We start from the raw sequence: 14625 nt of genomic DNA on the forward strand, positions 1-14625 counted from the left end.
GACTAGCACAATGTGCACGGGTGTTAGATAAGGCCAGAAAAGTGTCTGCGTGTGACCAGGCAAGAGATAGGAAGCCAACTTAGAGAGCAAAAGCTGTTCTCTCTAATGTCTGAACCCCTGCTGCAAAGTTGCTAAACAGTCACATGGTTCCTAGCGGGTGGAAGGTCTCTGATTTCTCTTCTGCAAATGTGGCAAGAATTTAGAGTTCCCCAGCCCAATAAGAGGAACATGTGTGGCCGCAGGCTGGCCTTGGGACTCCAGTTATACTCTGGAGGGGAGCTTCTTTTTGCCTTGGTTTTGTCAAATGACATGTGGCAAGAAATGGTTTGCTAAGAACCTGCTGCTGTACTTATAATATTCCCGCAAGCCATGCCAGAGTGCCCAAAGAGAAAAATTATAGTACCCCTCAAGTCCAAGATCCCTGGAGAGCTCACGGCTGCTGCCCCAAAGTCCTTTGGTCTGATGGAATCTAGGACTACCCAAATGTTGAGAACAGAGTGACAAAGCCAGCAGGGGAGAGAACTCCTGAGCTGTGTCTTAGTGAAATTTCCTCTTTTGCATACGAATTATTGGTGATGCCTGACTGATTGCCCTATAGTTGGTATATGTGATTTTATAAGATGTGGGGAACAATCCTCTGGAGGGAGTGTGGAACGGTGGACAGATGACTGGACTAGAACATAGAAAACCTGAATTCAAATACTAATTCTATGACAAATCTGCTATGTGAGCTTGGGGAAATCACTTTTCTTCTCTGAGCATCTGACTGCCCATCTGTAAAATGAAGAGTTTTGGTTAGATGAACTTTAAGATCCTCTTGACTCTGATAACAAGAAGAGTAATAACCATAATCATGAGTGCCAGGTACATCGTGTGTAATCCTAAGAGGCAGGCACAGCTATCACCAGTTACAAATGAGGAAACTGAAGATACGGCAGACTAACCAAACTCCTCCAGTTCAAACTACTTAGAAAGAATTGCTTGAAGTGACTACCCTAAAATAGATCCTGAACTCTGACTACACAACGGAATGTAAGGGAATTGTTTCTCATTTCTTGGGCTTATAGGCACCGTAGACATTTCCAAAGGCGACTGGCTACTACGGAAAAGCCTCTAGATTTTCCCCCTAACATTACATTTAGAAAACTTTCAAATACACAGAAAAATTAAAAGAATTTTATAGTACCATCCTAATACCTACCTTCTACTAGCTCTTACTGCTTGCTTTTGCACACAGCTAGTCACCTGCCATCCCACTATCCCTCCATCAATCTTATTTTTGGAGGAAACTTTAGTCTTGATGAGTTCTAAGAAAGGGGTCTCTCATTAAGCTTTCTCAGTTCTTTCTCCCTGGCCACATATTGCTTAACCTTCACAAGCATCAATGAAGCCAGCGCAAACGGGCCTTATGGAGGAAGAAATTGAGACTCACAAAGGTCAGCAACTTGCTCAAGGCCACTGAGCTGGGAAGTGCTGGAACCTACCTGCCTCAGGCAAAAGCCCCTGCTCTTACCACCATGTTCTGTTGCCCTCTGACACAGCACTTTTCAAAAACACAGGCATTATGCCTTCGTTAGCCAGTCATCTTTTATTTCCACTGAAGGTTTTTTTTCCCCACAGTACATTAATGTCTTTCAGGCAAAATGAAATAAAATAAAAACAACTCAGGTTTTATTCACTCTGCTATAAGCAGAACTTCATGTATAGTGTCCTAAAAGAGAATGAGTAAATTATGTGGTCCCCCTCCACAGAGGTTAACTTTAGCGTCTGGTTTTGTGTGTATGTGCGTGTATGTGTGTATTTATGTGTATTCCATCATATCTGTTTGCTTTCACAAACCAGTGCCTTTCAACTCCACTGCCAACCTTAGCTGCTTCTTTTGTCTTTCTTCCTTTCATTTTGCGTGCCATGTTCTTGAAATGGTGGGAGAAGAGGAAGTTCCATCAGGGTGAATGAGTGTAGGTATAGGCACTTGAGTGATGTGGGAATGCTCATATTGCTCAATGTGCCTTTCAAGACCCAAGCCTTATCATCCTCAACCCGTCAGCTGGGTTTGCACAAGTAAATACATTTCCGTGGATTTTTTTTTTTTTTTTTTTTTTTGAGACTGAACTTTGCTCTTTTTTGCCCAGGCCCCAAAGTGCTGGGATTATAGGCACGAGCCACTGCAGCTGACCTAAATACATTTCCTTGCCAGCTTGATTGAGTAAAGGGATGTTGGTAACCAGAAATGCCTTAGGTGATCCAGAATCCCATCACACCTTTATTTTAAAGTATCTTTTCCCCTCTGCTTTCATTTAAATATTGGTGTGTCTGCAGTTACAGGAGCCATAATACTTTATATTTTAGGATTTTTCCCCACTTTTTATTACTTTTTATCTATTTATTTATTTTGAGACAGAGTCTTGCTCTGTCCCCCGGGATGGAGTGCAATGGCACGATCTCAGCTCACCACAACCTCTGCCTCCCAGTTTCAAGTGATTCTCCTGCCTCAGCCTCCCAAGTAGCTGGGATTACAGGTGTGTGCCACCATGCTCAGCTAAGTTTTGTATTTTTAGTAGAGACGGAGTTTCACCATGTTGGCCAGGCTGGTCTTGAACTCCTGACCTCAGGTAATTGGCCCATCTCGGCCTCCCAAAGTGCTGGGATTACAGGCTATTTTTTTTTTTAATTATTTCTAGTAGAGACAGGGTTTCACCATGTTGGTCAGGCTGGTCTCAAACTCCTGATCTCAGGTAATCCACTCACCTCAGCCTCCCAAAGTGCTGTGATTGCAGGAGTGAGACACCATGCCAGGCCCACTTTTTTGTTAAAGAATAAATCACAGATTGGGAAAAATGGGTTAATATTCTTAGTGGACAAAGGTAGTGTAAAATTGGCAAAAAGAAAACACATTTCCAATACAAAAATGGGCAATGACAATGGGAGCCCTAACACTTTAAATCAGGGAAACTTACCATGAAAGCATTTAACTGTTTTGTCCCATGAGCCATTTTGGCTGCCTGGTGAAGTCTATAAACCCCTTTCCAGGAAAAGCATTTTTATATAAAATGTAATATAAGAGATTACAAAGAATATTGATTTTATCATAATGCAATTATTAAAATATTAAAATAATTGTGACATAATACTTATATCATTATTAATATATTACACAACTAAATTTAGAGATAATTCTAATAGTTACTGTAATTTCTGGTTAATGAGTGTAAATATTTTAAGATATCTGAGATATTATCAAAATATTTCATAATTCAAAATATAATATTAATATAACATGAAAGTATCTGAGAGATCTGTGAGCAACAAAGCCACAGGAACTACTAATACACACGAGTTTTCTTTCCCATCATTCACAGTTAAAGGAAATGTTAAATGTCACATAGGGTTAGTAAAAATAAATATTTTTCCTCCAAAGACGTTTACATACATCCTAAATTCTATGCAGTCATAAGAATGATTAGTTTAGAAAGGATTTTAACAATTATACAGCTCAAGGGTTCTAACCCTGGATGGACATCACGTTAATTTAGTGAATATTGAAAAAATAGAAATTCCTGGGACATGACTTATTGAATTAGAATCTGAGGGGAAATCCATAAATTTTTATTTTTATTTTATTTTATTTTATTTTATTTTATTTTATTTTATTTTATTTTATTTTATTTTATTTTATCTTGAGGCAGAGTCTCGCTCTGTCGCCCGGACTGGAGTGCAGTGGTCAGATCTCAGCTTACTGCAAGCTCCGCCTCCCGGGTTTACGCCATTCTCCTGCCTCAGCCTCCCCCGAGGAGCTGGGACTACAGGCGTCCGCCACCTCGCCCGGCTAGTTTTTGTATTTTTTAGTAGAGAGGGGGTTTCACCGTGTTAGCCAGGATGGTCTCGATTTCCTGACCTCGTGATCCGCCCGTCTCGGCCTCCCAAAGTTCTGGGATTACAGGTTTGAGCCACGGCGCCCGGCCAATTTGTGTTTTTTTTTTATAAATTCCAGAGGTTATTCTGATACAAAGCCAATAGGGAATCCACTGAACTAGTCCAATGTTTCCAATAATTTATTCATCAAGAATTTATGGAATACATTCCCTTTTCCATCCTCAACTCTTATGGACCTGGTGTTTTGACAGGGGCTTTGGCTTACTACATGAATTAAATAATCATTAATTTTTCCCCATATTAAAAGATGTTTAACATATACTTTGCATATACTAAAACTTACACTTTTAGTGTACCATACAGTCATGTAACCCAGTCATGTAATCACCACAATTATCAAGATAGAGAGCAGTGACCTCACGCTAAAAAAATTACCTGTGTTCCTTTGGAGTAAACTCTTCCTGCTTTTCCCAATACCTAGAAACCACTGATTTGTTTTCTGTCCTGGTTGTATATTTTCCAGAAACTTATACAAATGGTTCATACTATATGCATATATTTTGAATCTGGCCCTCTTCCATTGAGCATAATGCATTTGAGAGTCATACATATTGTGTGTATTAGTAGTTCATTTATTTTCATTATTAAGTAATATTTCATTGTATTGGGGTACCAAGTATGTTTACTCATTCATTAGTTGAGGAATATTTGGATTGTTCCTAGTTTTTGGCAATTATGAATAAAGCTTCTATACACATCCATAGGCAGGTTTTATGTAAGTTTTTCTTTCACTTGAGTATATATCTAAAAGTGAGATTGTTTGGTCATATGGTAAGTGTATATTTAACTTTATTTTAAAACTCCCAAGCTGTTTTCCAAAGTGGCTGTACCGTTTTTCATTTTCGCTAGCAAAGTGTGTGAGATCCCATTGCTCTGCATTCCCAGCACTTGGCATTGTCAGCTTTTTGTTTGTTTTTTCTTATTCCATTCTAATAGGTGTGTATCTCATTGTGATTTTAATTTGCATTTCCCTTATGGCTAATGAGAGCAACCATCTTTTCATGTGCTTATTTACCATCTGTGTATTTTCCTTGGTGGATTATCTGTTTAAATCTTTTGCCCATTTTATAAATTGGGTTGTTTGATTATTATTGAGGTTTGAGCTTTTAAAAAATATATTCTAGATGCAAGTCTTTCATCAGATGTTTTTCAAAGATTTTCTCCAGGTTTGTATCTTGTATTTTTATTTCCTTAATAGTGTCTTTTGAATAGAAGTTCTTAATTCTCATTTTTTTAATGCTAAATCATGGTTTTTGTACCATATCTAAGACGTCTTTGCCTAACTCAAAGCCACAAATAATCTCTCCTTTGTTTTTTCTAGAATTTTCAAAGTTTTGTGTTTTATTTTCAAGTCCGTGATCCATCTTGTGTTAATGTTTATATTTGATGTAAGATATGAATTAAGGGTCATTTTTGTGTATGTGGATATCTAATTTAAACCATTCAAACAAATGATTCCTACATCATTTGTTGAAAAACTTTTCTTTATGGAATGTCCTTGACACTTTAATGACAAAAAATCTATTGACTATTTTCGTGGGAATCTATTTCTTGACTTTCTATTCTGTTTCATAAATCTATGTATCTATATTTTTGCTGACAATACACTATCTTGATTATTATTATAAGCCTTGAAATCAGGTAGTGTGCATCCTTCAACGACGTTCTTTTTCTAAATTGTTTTGACTATTCTGGCTCTTTTGCCTTTCCTTATAAGTTTTAGAATCAGCTTGACAATTTCTAACAAAAAATCCTGATGGCATTTGGATTGGCATTGTATTGAATTTATACAGCAGTGTGGGAAGAATTGCCATCTTAACAATATTGAGTCTTCTAGTCAATGAGCATTTGTATCTCTCCACTTATTTAGATCTTCGATTTTTCATCAGTTTTATAATTTTCAGCATACAAATCTTGCTCATATTTAAATTTATCCCTAAATATTTCATGTAGTTTGGGTACTATTATAAATAGCATTTTATGCATTTTTCAATTACCAGTAGTGTATTTGCTAATATATAGAAATGAGGAGTGACCTTAAATATATTGAACTTGTGTCCTGCAACCTTGCTAGTTTCACTTACTGGTTCTAGTGGCTCTCTTTTATGATTATTTGGAATTTTCTAAATAGACAATTGTGTCATCCATGAACAGATATTATTTTAGTCTCTTTTTAGTCAGCTTGTTTTTTCTTGTCTTTTGCACAAGCTAGAACCTCCAACACAATGTGGAATAGGAATGGAGAAAAGGGCATCCTTGTCCTGTTCCCAGTATTAGGGAGAAAATATTCAGTCTTTTACCACTCATTACAGTAACTATAGTTCTCCTGATAGATGAGATCAAGTAGGTTTTTCTAGTTTTCTGAGTGTTTTTATTTTATTTTACTAAATGTTCTCAAATGCTTTTCTCATGTCTACCGAGGTGAGAAAAATTATGTAATTTCTTTTCTTTAGTCTGTTGATAGACTAAATAGAGAATTACGTGGAGTGATCACTGAATGTTCAACCAGTCTAGCATTCATGGGGTAAAAATTACTACCTAGCCATGGTGTATTATCTTTTCATATATTGATGGATTTGACTTATTGCTTTTTGTTAAATATTTTTGCACCTGTGTTCATGAGAAATATTGGCCGGTAGTTTTCTTTTTTTTTTTTTTTTTTTTGTTATCATTTGTTTTATTATTTAAAAGCATAAAAGTCAAAGATTTTCAGATGCAAATATTCTATAGGGATGGCTGAAGTAAGGAAAATATATATTGCATTCCTACAATTGACAAAAATCCTACTTGTTATCCCATTTCATACATAAGCAAAGAGGTAATAATAAATGTTTAATAACCATCTCTGAAAAGAAAAAAACCCTAATTTGAAGTATTTGCCAATTTCTGTAGTGTAAATATTTTCACTACTAATATTTCTATTTAAAGCTATGAATGTGGCATCTCTGATCATGGAGTTAGAAGATATGTTCACACCTGCCTCTCACACTCTGGTACAATGTCCCTCAAGCACACTTCTATAAAAGTCAATTATTTTCCCTATTAGCTGAAGAAAGTGAGAATCAGAGACGTTTTATAACTTGCACAAAATCACACAGTCAGTATACAGAAAAGAGGTTGTTTCAGGCTGCTGTGTAAGATTACAAATTCCACTTTTTGGCTAGACCACACACCTGACCTCTATCAGCAAGTCACTGAATTAAGCAAATTGAACATAGACATCCCTCAATATTCTCTTGTTTCTACCAGGAGTAGAGAAACAGAACAACAAGGAATAATCACATAGTGGACAGGGCCTCAATAAAAGACTTCAATGAGGAAGAAATCTCTAGTAGCATAGAGTGATGATTCTCAGGAATATAAAACAAAACATGACCATAAATTGAGCTTTTGCCTTTTCTCATGAGCTTCCTCTATTTACTCAAACTTCTTACTTTTACGGAAACCCAGTACTTTCTGTTGGCTCTTAGCCACAGAATGAATTTCCTCTTATAATCAGTATTTTTCCTCCCTCTCTCCCTATTTCCTTTCCTTCCTTTTTTCTTTTTTTTTTTTTTTTTATTATTATACTTTAAGTTCTAGGGTACATGTGCATAACGTGCAGGTTTGTTACATATGTATACTTATGCCATGTTGGTGTGCTGCACCCATCAACTCGTCAGCACCCATCAATTCATCATTTATATCATGTATAACTCCCCAATGCAATCCCTCCCTCCTCCCCCCTCCCCCCTCCCCATGATAGGCCCCAGTGCATGATGTTCCCCTTCCCGAGTCCAAGTGATCTCATTGTTCAGTTCCCACCTATGAGTGAGAACATGCGGTGTTTGGTTTTCTGTTCTTGTGATAGTTTGCTAAGAATGATGGTTTCCAGCTGCATCCATGTCCCTACAAAGGACGCAAACTCATCCTTTTTTACACTGTTGGTGGGATTGTAAACTAGTTCAACCATTATGGAAAACAGTATGGCAATTCCTCAAGGATCTAGAACTAGATGTACCATATGACCCAGCCATCCCACTACTGGGTATATACCCAAAGGATTATAAATTATTCTACTACAAAGACACATGCACACGTATGTTTATTGCGGCACTATTCACAATAGCAAAGACTTGGAATCAACCCAAATGTCCATCTGTGACAGACTGGATTAAGAAAATGTGGCACATATACACCATGGAATACTATGCAGCCATAAAAAAGGATGGCCGGTAGTTTTCTTGTGATGTTTGTGTCTGGTTTTGTTATCAGGGTGATACTGGCTTAATTATAAGTGTTAGAAGTGTTCCCTCCTCTTCTATTTTCTGGAAGGGTTGATATAAGATTGGTATTGTATTTTCCTTAAATGGTTAGTAGAATTTTCCAGTAAAGCTACTTGGGCCTGAAGTTTTCCTTCCTGGATTATTTTTAACTAAAACTTCAATTTCTTTACGAGTAAACTTTGACAAATTATGTCTTTCAATGTATTTTCCCATTTCCTATAAGTTGTCAAATTATAGGCATCCAGTTTTTCATAGTATTATTTTTCTCACTTTTTAATATCTATAGATTTCTCCATTTTTATTAATCAAAAATTTTATCAAATTTGTAGTCACCCTGGTCAGATTACCATAAATGAACGAGGGTTATCTCACTGGATTGATATAATTCTAGACCTAAGCAAAAAATTAGATGTTTGACTTATTAAGGTCTGTCTTCCCTATTAAGAACCATTGATTTATGTTGGTCATTTTGAACTATTTTTCTTTCAAGGTCATCATTGGTGTATTTGCAACACAGTGGCCCAAATAGTTCTAGCAGTTATTTTTCCAGATGTTTTGGGGATTTTCTAGGTAGACATCATGTCAACTGTGAAAACCATATTTATAAAAAAGGAAATTGAGATCAGAAATGTTAAGTAGTTTTCCCAGAAACATTCCAGATGCAGGTTGAGAACTAAGGGAATTCAGCTAAATCCAAAAAAGGCAACATTGGAGAATATAAAATAATGAGCTAAAAAAAAAAAAAAAAATCAAGCACAGCAACTACAGTTTGCAATCTTTCATTAATAATTTATTGATTGGCTGGGTATGGTGGCTCACACTTGTAATCCCAACGCTTTAGGAGGCTGATGGGGGGCAGATCGTGAGGTCAGGAGTTTGAGACCAGCCTGGCCAACACGGTGAAACCCCATCTCTACTAAAAATACAAAAATTAGCTGGGTAGGCTGGTGCACGCCTGTAGTCTGAGCTACTCAGGAGGCTGAGGCAGGAGAATATCTTGAACCTGGGAGGCAGAGGTTGCAGTGAGCCAAGATTATGCCACTGCACTCCAGCCTGGACAACAGAGGGAGACTCCGTCTCAAAAAAATAAAAAATAAAAATAAACTATTGATTGATTTCAAACAAATGACTTTATTAAACTTGCATTTCTCTATCTGTAAAAACACTTATCTTACTTAAGTATGACATTTTGAAGAGATTGATACAAAATACCTGGCATGCACATGGTTGATGCTCAGTAAAAAGAAGCTTCTATTATTTGTCACTGCAACCACTTCAGTAACTTGAGTTAAAATTCAACTTGAGCCACTTTCAAAAGGCCGGGCTTGGTAGACAAAAAGGTCAAGTTTCTCCAGGTTGCTGAGAAAACCATCCTTAACTTCTTAAATACTCCAGCTTAGGTTCAATGAGGTTTTTGTTTGTTTTGTTTTGTTTTTTCAGTTTTAGGGAAAAAAATTATTCCTCACCCTCATCTAGAAAATATTCGATGACTCAATTTCAGTCAAGAAATGTATATTAAGCATGACATGTGACTACCTAGGCCCACTGGGAGAAACAAAAGAAGTATATGCAGAGCCCTTGCTTTTTAGAGAGCTTAAAGAAGACCCAAACTCAGAGGAAAGTGATATCTATGAATCAATTAAAAAAGGAAACTATCTCATTAGAAGTTTATTTAGAACCCAAAGCAGGACTAAATAGAGTGGACCTGGTACTCTGAGTGACGTTCTGGTGGAGGCAGACCCTGAGGAAGGAATAGGATTTGGAGAAGCAGGAGAGAAGACGGAGGGTGTCTAGCAGAGATGACAGGAGCCAGGGCTCAGAGCCGATAGGCAGGGTAGCACATGGGCATGAGGCCAGGCTGTGGAGCTCGAGTGCTTGAGTCCAATTTCCAGCTTTGTCCCCTGCTGGCTGTGTGACTTGGGCAGATTACCTAACTTTATGAACCCCTATGTCCTCACTTAAAATAACAACTACCTCAAAGACTTATTGAGTAGACATGGTAACACGTTTGGAACAGCACACAGGGTAGGTATCACTAGGCAGCAAGCAGCCCAGCTTGGCAGCCACCAGGGGTGTACAAAGCAGAGTATTAGGAAGTGAAATTAGATTGGAGAATTGGGATCAGAAAAAAATTTATATAATTATTCATAAATTTTATTATTAACTTTTTTTAAAGAAATCTGTCTTTTCTCTGAAAATTGTATCCTCATGTTTTAGTATTGTTTTTGATCAAGGTGGATTTGTTGTTGTTGTTGTTGTTGTTGTTGTTGTTTTAAGATGGAGTCTCCCTCTGTCGCCCAGGCTGGGGTGCAGTGGCACAGTTTCTACTCACTGCAACCTCCCCATCCCAGGTTCAAGAGATTCTTCTGCCTCAGCCTCCTGAGTAGCTGGGACAATAGGTACGCACCACCACACCCAGCTAATTTTTGTACTTTCAGTAGAGACAGGGTTTCACCACATTGGCCAGGCTGGTCTTGAACTCCTGACCTCGTGCTCCTCCCACCTCCACCTCCAAAGTGCTGGGATTACAGGCGTGAGCCACCACGCCCAACCGATCAAGGTTGTTTTAAGGGTCTCCTTCTTGAGAGATTTTAAAATCCACATTGTAGTCACTTTATCTTCTAAATGTTTCTGCTCTTCACTTAATAACGTGGAGGGTGGAAAGCAGGAGTCAAGATATCATTGTCTCACAAATCAATGTTGCAATATTATAAGAAGATGAACTGAATCAATCATTTTAAGTAGTACAGAATAACTCAGTGTGAAATACGTGATCTGGTTAAATTGGTTTTTGCTAAATGCTTTTTTTGTTTTACTTATAACGTTTCTCTTCAGGAACTTTTAAAGTAACATTGCCTGCCAAGGGAGTATATAAGACAGAAACAGAAAATAAAAAGTTGTTAATTCTGAAGTTAAAGGATTAAGGTCTGAAAATTGATAAGAAAAAACTTTAACAATGTTTTTGCTGAAATCAAGGTATTTGTGATTCTCTCTCAAGGAATGACAAATAAGGGATATTGTTAAGCAAAATAGATCCCACCAATCTTTCTGATAATATAAATACTTTTTTTTTTTTGAGACAGAGTCTCGCTCTGTTGCCCAGGCTGGAGTGCAGTGGTGCAATCTCGGCTCACTGCAAGCTCCGCCTCCAGGGTTCACGCCATTCTCCTGCCTCAGCCTCCCGAGTAGCTGGGACTACAGGTGCCCCGGCCACCACGCCTGGCTAATTTTTTTGTACTTTTATTAGAGACGAGGTTTCATCATGTTAGCCAGGATGGTCTTGATTTCCTGACCTAGTGATCCACCCGCCTCGGCTTCCCAAAGTGCTGGGATTGCAGGCGTGAGCCACCCCGCCTGGCAGATAATATAAATACTAAACAATAACATTGTTGCCTGCATTTTTAATGTTTCTAACTAGTTGCTTTTATTTCATGGAGACACACCCTGAATGCACTATTCTGTGGTGCAGTTCTTAGAATTCACAGTAAAGGTTGGTTTTTAAAAATAAGATACAAAAATCTTCCCATGGACAAGAAAATATTTCCATATAATTCTGTCACTGGCCAAAGTAAACATGTAAATGCTATGCAGAAGAGCCCTGGACATACATAGTACTACCCATCCTCTTGGTAATATAATGGAAGTAGCTCAGAGTCAAGAGTCAGTAGCTTCTGAATTAGTTTGTTACCATAACAAAGTATCACACACTGGGTATCACGCACTGGGTAGCATAAACCAGAAATTCATTGTTTCATCATAGTTCTGGCAGTTACAGGTTCAAAAATCAAGGTGTTGGCAGGGCTGGTTCCTTCTGAGGGCTGTGAGGGAAGGATCTGCTGCAGAACTCTCTCCTTGGTGTGTAGATGGCCATCTATTCCCTGTGTCTCTTCACATCCTCTTTCCTCAGTGTGTGTCTCCTTCTATAAGGATAGCAATCATACTGGATTAGAGGCCCACTCAACTCCACTCCACTTAATTACATCCACAATGACCCTATTTTCAAATAAGTCGACTTTCTGAGGAACTGAAAAGTAGGACCTCAACATATAAATTTAGGGGGGGAAACAATTTAACCCTTAACAGCTTTGATTTCTCATTTATAAAGCTAAGATAAAGGCATCTTCTAATATTTTGATTGCAGCTCTCTAAATTTTCTTCAGCAAGCGTTTATAATTACTGATCTAGGTAATAGATATCCAAAGTTGAATAAACTACCCTCAGGAGCATATAATCTACTCAGGCCTTATTTATCTTTTGATTCTCAGAATCTAGCATAGTGCTAGACATAAAGTATGGCTCTATAAATATTTGACAACTGGTAAAACAAAAGAAGGGAGGTAGAACTGTGCTTACTTTAGATCTTCCCTAGTGAAAGAAGAATTGCTTGTCATTTCCTCAATGAGTTCGGGTTTTGTATGGGTCCAAAAGTAATGATTCTAGTGAATGTGAACATCTTAATTTAAATATGTAGATTGGATGCCTGGTGTAAATTCATCAGGGGCAACATCCTGCTTTATCTTGGTTTCTTAGACAGTCTAGATCAAAGGTTCCAGACTCTGGTATGATATCAGCAATAGATGTGATCTTGGAGATCTGGTTCTACCCTTTTGTTTTATAAGTAAGGAATCCCATCCCAGAATCACTGCCCACAGTCACATAGCCAGTGCCAGGTGCAGTCAAGTCCAGAATCGTCTCTCCTCTTCCACTGCCCTTTCTATGACATGATACTGCCTCTACTTCCTGCATGATATAAACAGCTCATTTCTCCTTGCCTGTGAGGGTGGGAGAGAACAGGCAAGGATCACAAATACCCCTCCCTCCAACTGCTGCAGATCCTCAAATAGACCCCAATGAAATGGACAGTCAGCATGACAGAATGAAGGCAGGATGTTGGAAGTCCATTTGTTTTGGCTCAGATACTTTGCAAGGGACAAACCTCAGCCCTAAGGCTGCTCGGTGGAGAGCTCAACCTCAGGAGCAAGAATAAGTGGACAACTTCATTCAGGGTTTTGATGGGCTTCAGAGAATGATGTCACCCCAAATCTCTGCCTCTGGACTGAGGGAAATGCTTTGTAGCAAGCCATTCTTCATTGTTACATATCTGGGACACTGAAGGCTGTGAAAAATAATAACTACCACAGCAACTGACATTTGGTGACCCACACCTTGTTGAAGACATTGTACTAAGTAGTTGACATGTATTATCTCATTTGATCCTCACCACAACCCTATGACATAGGTGCTGGTATTATCCCTGTTTACAGAAGAGGAAATTTGAGAAGTTAAACAACCTGCCAAAGGTCTTACAGCCTGAAAGGTTAGCCCATCGACCAAATCCAGCCAGGCTTTACAGCCTGCACAAACACGGGTCAGGTGGCCTAGGGCAAGGCATTCAACCTCTCAGAACTTCAGTTTGGGATGTCAGTTGGGGATAATGATACTTGCCTTGCAGCTATGTCATGCAGATTAGATATAATACATGTAAAGCACTTAGTACAGAGTCTATGTTGCATCAAATTAGCCATACAGAGAAGCTATTTTAGCATTCTCTTCCTGCCGTTCTCATTGACTACCTAAAAACTTGTGGGAGAAGACATAAGTCTCTTTATATCTCAATGAGAATAAGTATGAAGTGAGGGCAGAATGAGGGCACTGGGAGCCACAGGGTTGTGGACACAGTGAGAAACCCCCAAGGACACTTTGCTTATCACAGTTTTGTCCAGCTGATGGAGGACAGGCTATTATCCATGCCACAAAATTAGATGGAATATTTATGGACTGGACAATAGAGAGCCTCATTTGACCTATCAAAGGCATTATTCCTGGAGCCCCTTGGGATTCCCAGGGGAAAACTGAGTTTACTTCTGTACTAATACAACAGCCATGACATAAACCAGTTACAGTGTACCAATGTCAGGATCTTATACACATTGTCCATCTCATTCTCACAGCAACCCCAGGAAATGGGAATTCTTTTACCTATTTCCATAGAGGAGGATACAAACCTAAGTCAGCTTTACTCATAAGTCCATGATTAAAATACTGTACTTATTAGAAAAGTCTGCTTGCAAGGAAAATAATCAATTCAATATACTGTAAGCAAAGGGAAACTTTTATGATAAAATAGTATTTCACAGATTCCTGAGTAAGGAACCAGAACTAGGAATAGCAAATTATCCAACTCTTCATCTCTATCTATCTATCTATCTATCTATCTATCTATCTATCTATCTATCTATCATATATCTATCTATCGAATCTATCTATCTGTTCATTTATCTACTGACCTATCTCTATCTCTTTGTCTTTTCCTCTGTCTTCTTGTCCTTTTTGTAGAGCATCTCTGTATCCTTCCTCAGCCCTAGTGTAGAATTAACCACTCCATACTTCTGAAGTCATCTGCTACTGGTCCAGCCTCTCATGAGGA

The sequence above is a fragment of the Rhinopithecus roxellana genome, chromosome 4 (genome assembly GCF_007565055.1).
Source record: "Rhinopithecus roxellana isolate Shanxi Qingling chromosome 4, ASM756505v1, whole genome shotgun sequence".
NCBI lineage: Eukaryota > Metazoa > Chordata > Mammalia > Primates > Cercopithecidae > Rhinopithecus > Rhinopithecus roxellana.